General features: G+C 51.6%; 1 long non-coding RNA gene across 1 annotated transcript in view; it reads right to left on the bottom strand.

The window, feature by feature from the left end:
• LOC144380354 (uncharacterized) overlaps window positions 1-12575 on the bottom strand; it is a 38595-nt gene that overhangs the window by 5512 nt on the left and 20508 nt on the right. Inside the window, exon 2 of the long non-coding RNA XR_013444490.1 lies at window positions 4032-4868. This is a non-coding gene — a long non-coding RNA (uncharacterized LOC144380354). The remainder of the gene's footprint in view (window positions 1-4031; window positions 4869-12575) is intronic.

The raw sequence follows: 12575 nt of genomic DNA on the forward strand, positions 1-12575 counted from the left end.
AATATAAAACATAGCACTTTTCCAAACTGTTTTCAGTGCAATTGAAAACACACACACAGGGTGCCTGGGTGGCTCAGTCGTTAAGCGTCTGCCTTCGGCTCAGGTCATGATCTCAGGGTCCTGGGATCGAGCCCCACATCGGGCTCCCTGCTCCGCGGGAAGCCTGCTTCTCCCTCTCCCACTCCCCCTGCTTGTGTTCCCTCTCTTGCTGTGTCTCTCTCTGTCAAATAAATAAAATATTAAAAAAAAAAAAGGATGCAGGTCCCCAGGAAAGCGACAGGCCAGGCCAGGTAGCAGAAAAGGCATAGTCTATCAACCACCCTGGTGGCAATGAGATAAAGGGCACACAGCCAAGAGGCTCAGGTGTTAGCAGTGGTAGAAGCCGGGCAAGGATGGGGAAGCCAGGGATGGACACCCCCTGGGCTGCTTCCTAGAGCTGTAGACCCCTGAGCCAGTAGCTGCCAGGGGACTGGGCTCTGGGTCAGGAACTGTGCATGATAGTGGCGGGGGTGAGGGGGATGCAGCAACCTGAGGCCTCAGGGAAGAGAGCAGGGTTACAGATGAACTTTCTCAGGCAGCCGTGACAAATGATCACAAACTGGGGACTTACAATGACAGGAGTTCATGCTCCCCCAGCTCTGGAGAGCAGGAGTGAGATCCAGGCGGGGCAGGGCTACTGAGATCCAGGCGGGGCAGGGCCATGCTCCCTCCCGAGGCTCCAGGGGAGGGTACTTTATGACTTTTCCAGCTTCTGGGGCTCCAGGTGTCCCTGGGCTCATGGCCACGTCCCTCCCATCTTTCCTCCGTCTTCACATGGCTTCTCCTCTGTGTCCGTGTCTCCTCTTCTGTCTCTTACAAGGACACCTGTCATTGGATTTAGGGCCACCCTGATCCAGGATGAGCTCATCTCAGATCCTTCACTTCATCACATCTGCAAAGACCCTATTTCCAAACAAGGTCCCATTCTGAGTTCTGGTGGACAACAGTGTATGACCCACAACAGGGTATTCTGCCCTGACTCACTCCCTCAGGTTGGTCAACACCTCCCAGAAGTAAGCAGGCCCAGGAGCTCCCGACATAACCCCTAAAAATCAACACACAGTAGAGACAGTGAGGGGCAAAAGGTTGGAAACAAAGTTTTTCAACGAGTTTTCGACGTTTCCGTTTCAAGAGAGCTGGAAGCCGGAAGAAGCATGCCCGACTGGAGTGAGGGCCGCGGGCCGAGTCCAGGCTTCTGGGGAGTCACCTGCAGCCTCCCCTGAACCTTCCCTAGGGTCTCCTGCACCTCCACTGCCCCTGAACCCGGGGCTTCGGGATCCCGTCAACACGGCATCTTGCACTCATTAAACCACATGGCCCGCCTTGGCGTGGGTGGGCCTCACCTAATCCGTTGACGTCAGAACAGACACCCCCCCCCCCGCCCCCAAAACGGTGGAGGAACAGGGACTTGCGGTCTCTCTGTGCTGCACCCGACACGTTTATCTTGTCCCGCCCTCGCGCACGGAGCTCCAGGTTCTCAGGCGTTTGGACTCACAGCAGCTAACACCACCGGCTTTTCCGATGTTCCAGCTCTCCCGGTGCAGGTGGTGGTGCTGGTCCTATAATCGCCGCCCTCTTGGATGCAATTAGAGGTCGTCTCGGTGAGCAAGCGGTGCAGTGCGTCTGAGCCCACATGAATGGACCAGAGTCTGCGGTGTGCGCAGATCCTCCCCGAGAACCTGCGGAGAGCGTCCGCCCCACAGATCCCTGGATGTCACGCTTGTGCTCACCAGCCCTCGGACAGAATGAATTTCCACCGTCTTGAGACCCCCACCGCTCCCGCCCGGCCCCAGACTATGATCCTGGGCAACAGACTCAAGATCCAAGTGGGAAATGACATCCCCTCTGCGCCCACACGCTTTTCTTCCCATCAGGGATCGTTTTGTGCGGGGTGGTGGGGAGGCAGGGGAGGGCCAGCAGCACCGTCTAAGAGAGCACCCACGTTGTTCCCGCTCATCTTCCTGCAATGCTGAGCCCTTCGGCACCGTCACCTTTCCTAGCTGCAAGCAACTGCAGAATTCCCAATGAGTTGGCAAAACAAACAAGCAAACCCCTGTTCTCTACTGGAAGGATATTTGGGTGCAGTCGGAATTGCTCAGAGCTGGTGTGGTGTGCCCACATCGGGAGTGTGGGTGCCCTGTGCTCGCGGGCAAGACCGGAGACCCACGTCTGATCCACGCAATATGGCGCTGGGGGTGGGAAGCCACGGCCAAGCCTGGCACGGGCGCCTCCCCGTCGGGCCTGCTCTCGGTTCTTTAGCCATGCAAGTGCCATTTTCAGCGTCCGAAAACAGAAGTGTGCGAGGGGCTCGGCCACACCCGTCCGTTTCTGTGCTGGCCCCGGGGCGGCTTTGCTGAGTCTTGCAACAGATGGTGGGTTCCCCTTGCATGCTGGACCGCTCCCTACATGCAGGACCAAATCCCACCCTCCTGCCCACTGACCCGAGGGCAGGGGGCTTGGCATTTATGGACTCTTTCCAAGGGAGAGAAGCAGACGTCCGATGCTCCCTTGTCAAACCAGGACACCAGCTTGCACCCGTGTATAAAAGTGCATATTGTTGGTGCCTCCTCTCTCCAAAAACCCTCCACGGTCCTAAGGGCTGACAGTCCTAGCGGTCTTCTGTTGTGTGAATGGGGTGACTTTGGGGAGAAGCCCCGTAAGGTTGGGAGCTGGTTGCCTTGTGATGGGAAGGTTGCAATTTCATTCCTGCCCCCCCGTGACCGGTTCACAGTGGAATCGATCCCCCATGGCCAGTGATTTCATCCGTCATGCCTGGGCAATGAAGCCTCCCTTAAAAAAAAAAAAAAAAAAAATTCCCCAAAGGAAGGGGTTCGGAGAGCATCCAGGTTGGCAGACACGTGGAGGTTTGGGGAGAGAGGTGCACACTTCCTCACACCTGACTCTCTGCATCTCGTCATCTGAGTTACATCCTGTTCTAATCAACCAGCGATCTAGTGAGTAACGTTTCCTGAGCTCTGTGAGCCGCTTTAGCCGATTAAAGGGACCCGAGGAGGAGGAGGTTATGGGACCCTCTGATCGGCAGCTGACCATTCAGCAGCACAGACAAGCCGGATTGGGATCGGCATCTGCAATTTCTAGAGGGCGGTCTTGCAGGGCTGAGCCCCCGACCCTGTGGGATCTGCCCAACCAGCTGCTACCATCTGGCATGTCCAGTCCCCGTGGATACTTTCCACGTTTCCGAGCTACATGACTTCGGGGTGCTTTGCTGGCCGGACCTGTGCCTGTCCACAGGGAGGTCGGTGTTACTGGACCCAGGATCGGGTCACCTGCTCTGGGGACAGCCCAGAGCTGCTGGGAGGAGGGACTGATGAGCTCCAGGGTGTGATTCATCCTCCAGGCTCCCCATGGGCTGGTCCCCAAGTCACAGGATAGTCTTGCCTGAGGCCAGACCCCAGGGTCTGCTTTGGGGGAACCACACCCAAAATACCTCTTCCCTTCTTGCTCTAGAGCCCAGACCTTGTGGGGTGTATGCAGTCCTGCTGGGCCCCGGAGGACACGTCTGCATGGCAAACTCATCCTGCTCACCTCCCACGCCGTTTCCTTCCCCTCGCTCTCAGGGCTGCCCGTGATGACTCACAGGATGTGCACCCCCCAGGGGCATGCCGGTCCCTATTCCCGTTTTCCTCTCTCTCCCTGTGCCCTCCCACAAGGTGCAGCCTAATATCCCGCAACACAAAAGTCCTTGTTTGAGTCGCCAAATCAGTGAGCGACTCTCCAGGAAAACCCTGTCCTCCCTCTTCCCTCTGGAACCTCAGCGGGGAGGGAGGATGCCGCATATGTGGATATAGGATGAGCATGCTCTCCCCGGGGGGATGGGGGTCAGACCAGGGAGGCAGCCTTGTGGTTTGCTCCAGTACCCTCTGCAAAAACACGTGCATCAGGCGACCAGGTGACCCGCAAAGCAGGAGAAACCCCACCCCGGATATGTCCCCGCTGGGCCCCCTCCAAGCCGCCCACTCCGCTCGGCTCACGGGTTCTCACTGGCTCCGGTTTCTGCGGCTTTTGTTTTCGCCTGCCCCATGGAGACATGACTCTGCTATGCTGTGCACCAGGCTTCTTCAACCACAAAGAAGGAGGTGCTGACGACCAGTGAGACTGAAGGTTTTGTGAAAACAGCCACGGAACTGAAACTGGAACAGGTATTTTCTTTGCAATGCAGATCTTTGAAGAAGCAGAGAGGAGACGCCCGGGGCAAAGAGAAACCATCTGCTGGGTGTCTAAGCCCGAGCCAGCCACAGCGGTGCAGACCCCTTTATGTCCACGGGTCCATCTTTACCCCGCTGCCCCGTGTGAGGTCGCGATAAGTGACTCATACTCCTAAGGGCACCATCCTCCAAGAGACGAGACACCCTCCAGGCTGGAAGGCTCTCTGAGTCTTCACGGCCACATCTCAAACCTCAAGAAAGTCAGACATTGCCGTGTGGGTGGTCAGGACGAATCACGGGGCGGCCAACTGTCATGGGTTCAGGAATCCCCGGGGCCAGCGTGCTCACATGCAGACTCCAGTGCAGTCCATCTTGGAAGCAGGGGCGATGTGGCCTTTCCAGCAAGCACCTGGGGCATGCAGAGGCTGCTGAGGCATGCAGAGGACCACACCTGGGGGGAGCAATGTCGAGAACGGGGAACCAAGAGCCCAGGTGATGAGGGTCCTACCAGCCACCTGTGCGTGCTATGCTCATGCCAGACCAGAATTGTGCGTGCAAAGAAAAAGGGTCATCGTGTTTGCTTGCCTTTGTCCTCCCCGTGAATGAAGTCTTGCATCTCTAGAAGAGCAGCGGCCTCCGCAAACCATGCATGCACAGAAGGACCTGAAAAGTGGACTCCAGTGAGTTTGTCCGAGCAACTGCCGGTGCTGGAAGGCCCCAGCTGAGCTGTTGGCATGGACAGACCCCAACTGGTTGGGTGTCCCGAGCCGGCCACCTGCACCCAGCTCCTAACTTGGTGGTACCATGAGGTCCCCTTGGCCCTGATGCCAAGATTTCATCAACCAGGTGCCTGGCCCAGCAGGAGGCTCTGTGCTCCCCTCCCACATGAGGCTATGAATGAGTTGACAAACACGGCCCTTGGTGATTTTCCATATCCATGCACCAGGTCTTGCCATTTTCTGAGCATCATGTTCCTTGTCACCTTCACGCTCTCCAGTCCTCTGAAGAGGTCACAGAAACCAGCTGCCTGAGAGATTTGGAATCTTCCTCTGTGAGGTGGGTCTGGTCCTTGACCCTCGCTCTGTCATCCATGCTCACTCTGTCCCCTTCCTGCTCAGGCCACGCACCATGACCAAAGTCAATAGGCAAAGGAAATTCATTGTGAGCGTCTGCAGTAGATGCTCTTAGTTGCGGCCCATCCCTGCACCTTCCAGGGACAGGATTTCTCTGCACGTGTGCAGGGTTCCACCCCCAACACAGGAGGTAAGACCCCGGCTTCTCACCTGGACTGAGAAATTGGGACCACCCACGGAGCCTTCCACCTGGAGGATGCTAGCTGAAATTCATGATTAACATGCCAACAAAACACTCTACCTGTGAGTGGTTCCCCTGCAAAATGGGTGACACCAGCCACCACCTGTGGGCAAAACGGAGCTGGACCATCCGTCCCAAAGCCCACAGTGCTTGACAACTATCCGGAGAACAAGGGATCATCCTCACAATACGGAAAAATCTCCATTTCCATCATGCATGGCTGCCAAATTAACGATAAACCACTGGGGGGATCAAAGATGCCCCCCAAAGGTGGCATGCCCACATTCTCACCACGGAAGCTTGCAGGTTAACCAGGAGCAAGCTCAACAATGCATTCCTGTCTTCTTCCAATGATTTATCATTTGTTCCAGGTAAAGGACGTGGAAATGCAACTGTGGACAGAGAGAAAAATCGAACGGGTTTGGGGCAGAATTTAGGCAGTTCCTGGGGTTTTTTTGTGTTTGTTTTTTTGTTGTTGTTTTTGTTTTTGTTTTTTGCATAGGGCTGCACTTCTTTTAGTTGACCCACAATGTTACATGAATTTCAGGCGCATAGTGATTCAACTCCTCTATACGTTAATGCTAAGCTCCACACAAGTGTAGCCGCCATTTGTCACCCATTACAATATCATTGCCCACATTCCCCATGCTGTGCCTTTCATCCCCATGACGTACTCACTCCATAACTGCAAGCCTGTGTCTGCTTCTCCCCTCCACCCATTTTGCCCATCCCCCAATCTGTCTCCCTTCTAGCAATCATCACTTTGTTCTTTGCATTTATGGGTCTGTTTCTGCTTTTTGTTTGTTTATTCATTTGGGGTTTTTTTGTTTTTGTTTTTATTTTTGTTTTTAGATTCCACATGAGAGTGAAATCATATGGTATTTGTCCTTCTCTGTCTGACTTATTTCATGTAGCATAATACCCTCTAGGTCCATCCATGTCGCCTCAAATGGCAAAATTTCATCCCTCTTTATGGCTGACTAATATTCCATATACCACTTCTTCTTCATCTGTTCATCTATGGGTGGACACTTGGGTTGCTTCTGTATCTCTGTATTTCTGATTCACAAGTAATCAATAGCATTTCTTTCTTAAAAAAGTAGTTTAGGGCGCCTGGGTGGCTCAGTTGGTTAAGCGACTGCCTTCGGCTCAGGTCATGATCCTGGAGTCCTGGGATCGAGTCCCGCATCGGGCTCCCTGCTCAGCGGGGAGTCTGCTTCTCCCTCTGACCCTCCTCCCTCTCATGCTCTCTGTCTCTCATTCTCTCTCTCTCAAATAAATAAAATTAAAAAAAATAAAAATAAAAATAAATAAATAAATAAATATTTTATTTATTTATTTGAGAGAGAGAGAGAGAGAGCCAGAGAGAGCACAAGCAGGGTGAAGGCCAGAGGGAAAAGCAGACTCCCCACTGAGCAAGGAGCCCGATGTGGGACTCGATCCCAGGACTCTGGGATCATGACCTGAGCTGAAGGCACATGCTTAACCGACTGAGCCACCCAGGCACCCAACCAATAGCATTTCTTAATCAAATGGGTATCCTTTATGAAGGAGAACCTGAGATGTTCAGATAGGTTTCTAATTTCTCAAAAGTGGTCCATTTGAGAACACAGTTTCAAGAACACCATCTCCACATTTGTGCTGGGATAAAGTAGCTCTTTACAAAAGGCAATTCCTTTTTCAATGTATTTTAATCAGTACTTGAATTTAGGCTGGCATGTCTCCCTTAGGTCCAGCTGGATGGTCCTGGGTTGGCTGAGACTTTGGGTCAGTGAAGAGAATTGATTACTATCCTTCAACTGTGAAACAGCACATCAGCACCTCTTAGAAACTGATACAAGAATAAAGCAGATGTGTAGAAATTGCAAAAGAAGGACCCCATACTTCCATTTTTCCTCCAGTTTAACTGAACATACAAAGAATTGCAAATTTTGACACGTACCCACACAAATTTACATGAATCCCTTACGAAGACTATACATGTTCTGCCCCAAAGTAAGATCCATCCAGTGCTGGAAACCCGCCTGCTGTGTTAAAACCAACTCTACAGCCCAAAGTCTCCTACAGAAACACGTACGTCCTCTAAAAACCCGATAGCAAATCCTAATGGATTAACTCCCACGTGTAAAACGACTTATAGAAATCACGAATGACCTGTTCCAACTGTCAGAAGTGATTCAATTCTCCGGGCAATTGCTAAGTCATTACTTTATCTGGTGTCTGGCAAACAGGGCAATGCACGTACATATCCAACAAATAGAAGGATCTGGAGGCAGGTCTCGTGGTAACTTTTGGTAACTTTTAGATGAGGATGAGCACACATGACATTTTAAGATATCTGCAGGGTCATGAACAAGGCTTCTAACACTGAGTAGGCAAACAAGGGACAGGCTAGTAGCCATGTTCTTTTGGAAAGAGTATTTAAAAGCTAAATTTACAGCAGAAATGATTAGCATGATCCCTTTTGGATTCACCTCCAATGTGAGCACAGACCTCATGTTTGTAGACACTGGGTTTGAAGGGATCTGGCTTTGGATGAAAACGTCTATCAGATTGTGAGCGAATTGCAGGTAAACGCAGGTTAATGGTGTGTTCTGCGCTGAGAAAAGCGTCTGTGCTTTTATGTCCCTCCCAGATGGGGTCCAGGACAAGCATCCATGAGATGCATTCAGAACCTGGATGCTTTCAGAGTTAAGCACACTCTTTCTGTAAGACGTCGTTAGTCCACATTGATGGTGGGATGATTTGCTCCATCTTAGAACTCCTAGTCCAGCTGAACTTGGCTCAGTTTCTTTCCCCTTTTTTTATTTTTTATTTTATTTTATTTTTTCAATTTCTTTCTTGGAAGAGCGCCATTCTGTGTGAATCCAAGGGCAGGGGTGAAATAAAATTTATTGAACAGAGCACGTGGCTGGGGCAACATGGATGTGGCCGTATCTCTGACTCCATTGGAATCATAATCACGTAGAGGAAACACCTGTAGATGGATTGTTCTCTGCGGAAAACGATTAGGATTATCAATGCAAATGTGGTCCATGCATGTTCTTTATGTGGTCTGACTATTGATGTGTTATGGGTCAAGAGAGTCAACACTATGCCGTCTGGGTTGGAGTGCGAGTTGTGGGGAAGGTCAAGTCCCTGCCGTTCCCAGCCCGCCTCTCTCCCATCTTTCCCTCCAGTATTTTTCCCTTGCGTGTGGCCCCATAAGGTGAGGTGAGAAGTGTGTGAGCACTGTGACCTTTGACACAGGCTGGACTCACCCCCAGTTCGCAGCCAGCCCCCTGCACGGGTGATTCCAGAAGCAGAGGCTCCTCCTACCCAAGTGTCTCTGAAGGCCACGGACAGGTCCCTGTGGTCTGTGACCCCAAAACAAAGAAACTGCTCCCAGAGCTAACTGGAGGGGAGAGATAGGACAGGGAAGGCCACGCAGGGTGGCGCGGGGAGCCAAGGGGCTAGGCTCAGGATGGTGGTTAGAGACAGCCTCTTCCAGAAGTTTCCGGAAAGCTCTGGAAGGTGACAGGTAGTAGAGGCAGGTAGGGGCTTTAGGTCAGGAATAATTCCCTGCAGAAGCTTCTAGGGAAGAGAGGGGCAGAAGAAAGCTATGGATGGCTCTGGGGTTGTGGGGACTAAGGCGTGGGGTTGGGCACTGTGAGAATGATGGGCCAGCAAGTTCGGGACAGAGCCAGGGGTCAATGTCCCACAAGCAAACGGCCTTTACCAGGCGTGTTGCAGGTTACAAGCATGGTTCCACAGAGCTAGGGAAGGGCTGGGTGCACCATGCACCTGACTTCTACATGGACATGTCCAGGTGTTAGGATCTATTCTTTATTGGGCTAAAATTCCCATAACGTGAAATTCACCCTTTTCAAGTGCACAATTGAGGGCTGTTTAGCACATTCACCATGTCATGCAACCCCCACCTCTATCTGGTTCCAGAACATTCTCATCCTCCCAAAGAGAGACCCCGTCTACCTGAGCAGTCCCTCCCCATCCCCTACGGCAGCCCCTGGGAACCATCAACCTGCTTTCTGTCTGTGGACTCACGTGCCCTGGACGAGTCCTATAAACAGAGTCACACGCAATGTGGCCTTTTGTGTGTCTGCTTCCCTCCCTGAGCATCCTGTCCTCAAGGTCCATCCACATGGTAGCAGGGGTCAGAGCCCCATTTCTTCTCATGGATGAGTAATATTCCCTTGTCGGGGGAGACACATTTTAGCTCATGCATTCATCCACGGATGGACACCTGTGTGGTTTCCACCTTTGTTATGAGCAGTACTAGGCACGTGTGTGTACAGGTATTTGAGTGAACACCTGTTTTTGTTCACCCTATGCTTCCCACAGAGGCTGCACCGTGAGATCAGCACCGCAGGAGGGTTCTGCTTTCTCCGAAGCACCGCCTACGGTTCTTACTTTCCCTCTTCTTTACACATTAGCGCCACCCTAGGGACACATTAAAGTCTTAAAGTTGCTCAGAATTATGGTCCGGTGCATCTGGAGGTGTAGAAAATGAAATGCAGCTTTTATTTCGATTTTTTTTAACTGGTCGTATTATGATGACTCAAAACATTGCACTATCACCTAATGGTGGAACGTATTTTTTCTTACTAAACTTATACATTTTGCTAACGTGCGACCCAAAGCAGTTGATGGGCAGGACGAGATTGGTACCCCAGGTTTGCAGTTGGCCTGAAGAAAGGCTGGTTTGCACGTGATGAGAAAGACCCCCACAGTTAGCAATTTATGCTTTACCACACTTTTACAAGCAGGTCCACAGATGGTGCATCCATCAGAGCTGAAATTATAAGGCAGACAAGCAGACAAATCCAATAATGAGGACATGATTTCTGCAACCACCTCTGCAGGGAAATCCTTATTGCTCTTCGATCCTACCACTCTTATTATGTTTCTTTCAACGGTGGGTACTGTTGGGGAAAAGAACACACCTATGGCCAAATTTGCTGAGTCTCCTGGTCCGTGTATTGTTCGTCAGTGCGAGGTGGGGTGATGCCCTGGGGACCAGCTGGAGGTAAATACAATCCTACTGCCCACCAGGAAGGGGAAAACAAAGAACCAGAGTGCTCCAAGAGAACCAGGTCATGAAAATGCCATCCACTGGAGCAGGAAGAGGGCACCCAGTCTCCAACTATCCCGGTCCTTATTGCCTTGGGTGCCAGCTTAGCTTACGTGCTGATCAGTCCAAGAATCACCTGGCTGTGGCCCCAAGTGCCAACTATCTGGCTTCTAGGAGACACCAAAGCCCCTGACCCTGCCTTTCGGGGGGGAGCATCTCTCCTGCCACCCCGTAGGCAGCATACACAGCCTTCCCACTGTAGCTGTAAAAAGATCAAGAAGGCGTGTGCTCAATGGGGAGGAGGGAATGTATGAATGGGTTTGCAGACAGGATGTAAAAGACCAAGAATTTGCATGACTTGTGAAAAGAATGGTCCTACGGGCGTCTGTGCCCCTCTGGATTCCCACTCAGGAGATGGTGCCTACTCAGCAAGCCCCAAACAAAGGCTTCTGTGTCAGGGAGCCGCTGCTGCTGACCAGGGCTGCCTCACTGGGCATAAAGGATAAGACAGAATGGTGAGGGAAGGCATCTGTGGAGTGGGGGTTCCCAAAAATGACCCCACCAGAGGAACCTGAGCCCATTCTGGGGTTTCCAGCATGGCCCTGAGAGGCTTGGATTGCCCAGCTCGGCGCTGGAGGACCACACATCACAGAGAAGGAGAAGCCTGGAAGCTGCTGGTTGACAAAGGAAGGAAGAGAGACCCAGGACAGTTCAAGGATTTGGTAAAGGTCACCTTGCAGAAGAGGCAACTGGGCTCAATGCCTAGGACTACCTTACATCTACACTGGGATTTTCTCTGGACACCAGGACAATGGGAGGAGGGTCCACCCTGATGCAAATGACACAGGGCTGGGGATGTAATTCTCCCTCTCTGACCCAAAGAGGAAATCCTAGTTGTCATTTTCATAAACTACCTTTCTCTCTCTGTGTATCCATCCATGCATCCATCCAACCATCCACTCAAACATCTACTCACTCAATCATCCATCCACCCACCCATCCATCTATATACCCACCCATCCACCCATCCACCCATTCAAACATCCATCCATCCATCCATCCATCCATCCATCCATCCATCCACCTAGTCATCTATCCACCCACCCAAGCACCCACCCATCCATCCATTCACTCAAACATGTATCTATCCATCCATCCATCCATCCATCCATCCATCCATGTGCTTTTTGCTGCTTATTCTTTCTTATAATTTAGAAAGCACGACAGTCCAAAGCAGACCAGCTGGAATGGTGCCTGTGGCAGGTGGACAGCTCACCTCACACCTAGGATTGGCTGTCCCCAACACAACAGAGAGGCCAGTGAAGCCTGTCTCCTTCATTTCAAACCTAAGAGAGCAGGAGGTGGGAGGTCTTTCAATTGCACTAAGCAGAATCCAGTCACCTAAGAAAGGGAGCTTAGAGGTGTGAGGTCTATGCAGGGGTACCAGGAAGGTAAACTGAGGCTGGCTATCCATCAGGGTATCTTGGTTGCAAGCACAGACTTTAGAAACATTAACAAGGAAAACCCTTGTTATTGAATTTTGCTTCGGCCTTCAAAAAAAAAAAAATCATGCTATTGGAGAAGCCCTGAGCTTCTTGCATTGAGAGTAACAAGCTACACACCGACTTTGTCCATGTCTCTGTCTGATAAACATAACACTCCAACTGTCTTAATCTGGATGAAATTCTCAGTAGCCTCGGCTCATGCCATTCACCCAGAACAGACCCTGTGAGGCAGTTTGAGATCTTGCATGATTTCCTGGTCTGTGGTGAATGCTCCTGACATTCCCACTGACAGGTCCTAGCAGAACACCTTCACCGTGGAGAAGAAGGTGGACAAACATCCAACTATAGCTCTCAGCTTCTCTCCACACCCCAGGTTGCTTCTGCTCCCTTTGCCGATACTGAAACCATGTTCCCTCCTCAAGGAACACACCCGGGTCACTTTGTGCAACCGCAAGACCTCATCTGGTCACATATCCTTCG

The sequence above is a fragment of the Halichoerus grypus genome, chromosome X, assembly GCF_964656455.1.
Source record: "Halichoerus grypus chromosome X, mHalGry1.hap1.1, whole genome shotgun sequence".
Classification (NCBI taxonomy): domain Eukaryota; kingdom Metazoa; phylum Chordata; class Mammalia; order Carnivora; family Phocidae; genus Halichoerus; species Halichoerus grypus.